The sequence below is a fragment of the Globicephala melas genome, chromosome 8, assembly GCF_963455315.2.
Source record: "Globicephala melas chromosome 8, mGloMel1.2, whole genome shotgun sequence".
In the NCBI taxonomy this organism is placed as follows: Eukaryota; Metazoa; Chordata; class Mammalia; order Artiodactyla; family Delphinidae; genus Globicephala; species Globicephala melas.
Window position 1 is genome coordinate 46,650,395 of NC_083321.1, and position 6,798 is coordinate 46,657,192.

Sequence of the window (6,798 nt, forward strand, 5' to 3'; positions counted from 1 at the left end):
AAACACACAAGTGCTAGAAGAGTCTTCATATTAACTGGCACCTGCTCCTTAGTTGCCCCCTGGGAACTATTTAAAGTCTGTTCCTTCTGCCACGTAACGGCCCCTTAGGAATTGAAGGTATCCCCATAGCCCTGTGAGCCTTCTCTAGTCTAAATGTCTCCACTTCTCTTGGACTCCTCCTCAGATGACATGTGTCTTGGCCCTTCATTCTGGCTCATCCAAAGTGAACCCAGGCCTCCAAGTGTGGCTGCCACCCCCAGTCCTCTGGACACGGGGCCCCCATCCCTGGGGCCCGTCATGTTCCTATTAGCAAGGATTTGTGGGCAGTCTGGTTTGAGTTTACTAGGACAGGCTTTAATGACGATGTGTCCCTGAAGCATTTTATTTTCCTATCGATGTCCTTGTGGCAGACTCTCGGTGACCACGAAAGAGCCCCTTCCCAGCGGGCTGCCAGCAGGGAGCGACAGAGAGTGCACCCGGGTTGAGTCTGCGGCACGGAGCCCTGAGATTAGCCGGGAAGACAGACTCACTTTCCTCAAGTGTCTATTTACCCATTGAGTTACACGGAGAGGGGAGAAGGCGCAAACTGAATCGTAAGGCTGCTTGCCCGAGGATGCGTTAGTGGCTTCCCACTACTGGGTGGCACTGTGGGGCAGGAGAGGCTCGCAGCCTCAGACGGGACCTGTCCCGGGCCCTCCCAACAGGACGAGCACAGGGACACAGGAACATCTGTGCCTAAATTAAATGGCTCTGAGCCGTCCCCCCGGTACCAGCAGGAACCTGAGTCTTTGTCCAAGGATTGCCTCCCCAGACCTCCGTGAAAATTCCTGGGGCTGCTCACGTGTGTTCTTGTTCACGTGCTGCTCTTTGCCTGAAGCAGAGGCTCAGACGTGACCCTCGAAACCAGGGCATAACTTCTGAGGCCCTTGCCCCTCACTTTTCTCTCCAGGGCTTTTGCTTCCCCAGCTTCTGTGCAGCTCCTGGGGAGCCAGGGGCTGTGGCAGCCGCTGCCCGGCAAGATGCTATGTATCCAAAGTGATGAGAGCCAGGCCCAAATCGCAGGTGTCCCACCGAGACGTGGTGGGACGGAGCAGCCCGGGCACCTCCTCGTGTAGCCCCTGCTGCGGACTCAGCCTTGTGTGGTGGTGGATGTGGGTGGTGATGAGTGCCGAGGTGCCTGGGATGTGGGATGGGAGCTGCTGGACGGGGAGGGGGTGGAGTTTGTGGGAGGAGGGTCACTGTGCACAGAGGGACTCGGTGGGAGGGCCCTCGGAGACCTCTCAGGCCTTCCCCTCTCCCAGGCCTCAGGGCGCCCCAGGTAATCCTGACACACAACAGCTCCGCTTCCTATCTGGGCCCCAAAGCGGGTAATGGGATTTGCAGGCTATTTTCAAATGTCAAGGAACGTCGTGGAGAGAGCATCTCTGTCTGTGATGAACGGCTCTGGCCACACTCATACCTGAAGTTTTTGGGTGACAAAATCTTTCAAAACACAGAGTCCATAAAAGAAAAGGCACCTTTGGGGTGAAAAGGGTAGGATGTGGTCCAGCCCCTCTCTGTACAGCAAGGCTCAGTGAAAGGGCTGCTCGGCCGCCACTGGATTAGAAGCCAGGCAGGTGTCCCAGTTGGAAGTGGGAGCTGGGAGCTGGGTGGTCTCTCAGGACTCTATATTCAGGATGTCTCCCATGGGACGAACCTTCCAGATCCAGGACAGGCAGAGCAGGCAGAGGCTCCAGCATCTCCTCAGCCAGCAGCTTCCCTCCTCCTTCCCTACGAGGCTGCAGCAGGAGCCTAACCCTCAGGGGGCGGGGCCAGCAGGAGACCCTCAGCTGACCTGGGTTTCTTGGAATACCCTTTATCAATCATGCACGGGTCCCCATCACTGCCTTTGGGGGTTAAGAGATTTAAAATGAGATTGAATGTTTTTTAGAGAGGATTTGTGAAGATTAAGGGGTCTGCAGTGCTCCCACCTTGGCAGCAGGACAACTGCATCAATCCAGGGCTGTGGGGTATTTACTGGTCATTCTAGGTTAACGAGGACACCATTTCTACCTTCCAGGTTTTGCTTTGGATTTGACATGTTTAAAGGAAAATGGAGGATTTTACAGGGTGTGAAAGGGCACAGTCAGGTCACTGATTTTGATGAATGGACCACCTTCCGAGGGATATGGGACACCAAGGAGGAGAGAACAGACACTAGCAGAACAGCTTCAGATTCTGCCACGGAGGGCCCTTTCCTACCCGGGCAGAGTGTTGAGAACTTCAAGGACTGTAGGAGCCAGTGTGTGGCAGCCAGAAGACGTGATATGGCTTATTTAAAAGAGATGAAAAGCAAGGGCTGCCAGACAAGGCGTTAGGGCAGACCTCGTCCACTTGCAGAGATCCCAGCTGATGACGTAAGCACCCAGGTGGGAGGAAGGAGCTCTCAACTGTGCCTCAACTTCCTGCCTTCTCCTGGCTCAGGCTAAAGGTTTTACATAACACCCCACAAACACACACACTCGTGTGCGATCTCTGACCCTCACTGCCTCGGGGAACGGGTTTGAGCTGCTCACATGACAGGCTCAGACACAGATGACTTACATTCACTGTCTGCCCCACCTGCCCAGGATCCAGGTGCCCGAGACTCAGCCGAGACTCCTGTTCCCAAGAGCCCTGCCCCAGCTGGGTATCACTCAGTGATGCCTGGGTTGGAACCACAACACTGACCCTGCTCATTCCCCCACGGCCTCTCTGGACACTTTTATGGGTGGCTGGCTCAGGAAGGAAGCAAGGGGGTGCACGTGTCCTGATGGAAGTCTGGAAATTTCAGTGGCCCGAGGGCCCAGGCAGTGGACTGTGTTCTCCAAGCTGAATTTCCCCCCAAGGCTCACCCACCTGCTTCCATTTTCTAGGCAAAGAGAATTCTCAAGTAAGTTGCAGACAGCTGGCTGCTGGCAGCATGTATGAACTGCATATTTACTATTAATGAATATAAGCTTAAACAGATTATAAAACAATTCTCTGTGAACTTGAAAATCATGCAGTAGTTCTATTATTCTTACCTTGATGGTGCACTGCTAGTTATTCAACTAATACAGATTCTAGGGGTTCATTACCAGTAATGAGTTTCTTTCTGTGCTGCAATGCGGGGAGGGATGGTGAGTAACGTGTACCTCCAAGGTAGGAACAGGACGGAAATGTTCCATGTTTGCACCAACGTGAATGCCCACCTCCAGCCCTCAGCAGTGGGAAGTTTTATGCCGGGAACCCTGTTTTTGCAACTATGTATCCCTACACATTGCAGGGTTAACCAACAAGCAACTGAGTGGATAATGATGAAGCTAAATTAATAGTAGCCTGTAGCTAATTAAAACCACAACCACTCAGGAAGGCTCGGACCCTGCAAGTGCACTCAGGTGCCGCGGACTCTCAGGGGGGCTGGGCGTCAGGATCTTCCACAGACTGTGGAAACGCACTAAGAAATTTCATTTAGGCTACGTGATGGGGAAGATGTTATTCGTTGAAAGTCCTCCACTTGTTTGCAAAACACTGCTTGGCGGGTCCTTGACTAGAAGAAGAGAGCGACAGGCCTGAATCAGAGGGAAGTGTTGAGGGAGCTATGGGGTCGGGGAGGCGCGCCCATCGCTCTGAGAGAGGAAGTTAGAGGAGCACGAGATGGTCGAAACCCTCCATTTGTAACGTGACCTCTGCATCAACATCCCTGTTATGGACTGAATTGTATCCCCCCTCCCAATTCATATATTGAAGCCCCAATCCCTAATGTGACTGTATTTGGTGGTGGGGTCTGGAGGGAGGTAATTAGGTTAAATGAGGTCATATGGGTGTGGCCCTGATCCAATGGGATGGAGGTCCTTATAAGAGGAGACATAGGAGAACTCCCTGTCTCTCCCTGCTGTATGAGGCCACAGTGAGAAGGCACAGTCTGCAAGCCAGGAAGAGGGCCCTCGCTGGGAACCAACCCTGCTGGGCCTTGATCTTGGACTTCCCAGCCTCCAGAACGGTGAGAAAATAAATTTCTGTTGTTTGGGTTACATGGTCTGTGTTATTTCATTATGGTAGCCCAAGCAGACTAATTCAATCCCCTGCCTTTATTGATCTACCCCTCCTCCCGACTTGCAAGGTGCCTGAGTGCAAGGGGTGGGGATGGAGCCAAACGGGCTGGGCTCTGTCCTCTGAGTGCCCCTGAGGTGGGCTCAGGTGACCCAAGAGCAGAGTGAGAAGCGATGGGAGCCCAGAGGCAGAGAGAGGCATGGGAACTTGGAGAGGGCTCTGGAATCCCTCCCACAGGCCATGTAACTGAAATGTGAGGCAGCTGGGAGCTCAGGTGAGAGCCAGGAGGCACACATAAGTATTAGCCTTAGCAACCTCTAAGGCTTACATCGCTTCGCATTGGTAAAGAAGCCCGGGGTGAAGGAAGACAGGGAGGAGGGGAATGCATGTGATTCGTGGCTAAGAGCCAGAAAAGGGCCTGCGCGCTTGGACTGGTGGCAAGAGGAGGACCCTGAGCTCCCGAGGCTACAGTCACAGCCCCGCTTGACAACCACTGCTGGAAGGTAGGAGTCCCAGGATGTACCTAGGAGGGAAGCAGCTTGGGCTTTTCCAGCTCAGGACAGTTGTGCTTTTCCAGGGGCTCCAGGCCCCACTTCCTGCTGACTGAGCCTCTGCCGCTGGGATGAGCCACCTGCGAAGAGGGTCTGTCCCAGTGGCAGTGGAGCCAGTGAGACCTGGTGATGCTTTGAGCCATCGGACCTGAGGCCATCCTAGGCTCCTTGTGGCAAGCCCACCCCCCGCCCATTCCCTACCTTTCTTCCCTCATATTCTTCCCAGCCATGCCTGGCCTCAGCCCAGCCCTCACACTGTCACTGCCATCCTCTGCCAGGCACTGCCCCCCCTCCATCCCTGTGCCTTTATCCCCGGGGTTCCCAGGAGGGTGGCAGTAGGGATGTCTTACCAACATCACCTGGGAAGCTTTCTCAGCATCCATGTGTGGCTGGGCTCTCCACGTGTAGCCACGCCCTCACAGCGTGGCTTTACTGTCTATCTCCCGGCCCCTGAGCCCGGGCTGGCCTGTGACGTGCTTCAGCCAGTCGAATGTGGCTCGAAGTGACTCATGTCATTTCTGAGCTGAAGCTTCCAGAGGCCTCGTGTGCTTCCATTCACACTCTTGCTCCCCTGCCTTCCCATCAGAACGAGCCCAGATCAGCCTCCTGGAGGATGAGAGACCACGCGGCATGGAGCCCAGTCATCTAAGCTGAGGGCCCAGTCAAGGTCAGTGGAGGCCCTCAGACTTGGGCCTGTCTACGGGGCTCTTGGCAGGGGGGAGTGGCACACAGACTCTGCCGCTGTCAGAGCACTTGGGCAAACCCCCTGCTCTGGGGCCATCTTTCCCGCTGACCTTCAGGTTCCTGGTGAGCCCTCCTGGCTGCCTCCATGCCGGCCCTCATCTTCCCAAGGGCCGTGCAGGGCTTCCCAGAGTGACTGGCCAGTGAGAGGGTCCCAGAGCATGTGGAGGGGCCGGCACCCAGGCTGGTCTGGCACGGTCTCCGCCTCTCTGGCCGGTGGCCTGCATGCTCTCTGCAGTTACCAGAGCAAGCTCAGTTAGATGTGATCTTGGTGCGCCTTTTCCAGAGGAAGGTGTTAAAAGTGAAGAGGTGCTCTTGGCTGTGAGAGGCCATCGTAAGAGCCTGCAGTGGGTGACCCTGAGCGCAGCTTGGGGCAGTGGGGGAGATGGCGCCTGTCTGAGTCATGCAGACCATGGGCGCAAGACCGGCTGACCTTCGCCCAGGCCTTTGGGGTTGCAGCGACCGGGCTGCGTGAGGAGCAGGCCTCAAACCCCAATGCCCGGCACCAAAGAAAGGCACACTGTCTCCAGACCCCTCTTCCGAGTGCCTGCATTTCTACTAGTTTCTAACTGGGAGGCAAGGTGGCAAGGGTCTTCCTGACAGACTATGGTGTCTACTGCTCGCGTTGGAGCCCAGGCGTAGTGAGAATGCAAAGTATGGGGCAAGCTTCCCTTGCCCCACTCCCACCCACTCCTTCCCAGGCCAAGCATCAGCCCAGGTCAGAAATACCAGGTCTTGGTCTAATTAACCTATGTGGGTCACCAGAAGCCCCCACCCTTTCCAGAGTGGGCTCCTCCACCCCTACAATGGCCTGATGGTGTTCACAGAACTTGGCCTGAGCCCTTACGGCAACAGAGAGCTCATTACCTTACAGGACGATCTGCTTTTCTGTTAGAAAAGACTTTAAAATTTAATTTAATTTATTTTTCTATACAGCAGGTTCTTATTACTTACCTATTTTATACATATTAGTGTATACATGTCAATCCTAATCTCCCAATCCATCCCACCACCACCACCTCCCCTGCCACTTTCCCCTTGGTGTCCATACGTTTGTTCTCTACATCTGTGTCTCTATTTCTAGAGACTGTCATACAGAGTGAAGTAAGTCAGAAAGAGAAAAACAAATATCATATACTAATGCATATATGTGGAACCTAGAAAACTGGTACAGATGAACCAGTTTGCAGGGCAGAAAAGCCTTCTTATTACTCTAAAATCTTCCTCCCATCCATTCTCCCTGTATCAGTTTCCTAGGGCGGCCGAAGCAAATGACCACAAAGTCGGTAGCTTAAAAGGACAGAATTCTCACGGCTCAGGAGGCCAGGAGTCCAAATCAAGGTGCTGGTAAGGCCATGCTGTCTCTAGAGGAGGATGCTTCCTTGCGCCCCCTGGCTTCTGGTGGCTCCTGGTGCTTCTTGGCTTGTGGGAGCATCACTCCAATCTCTGCCTC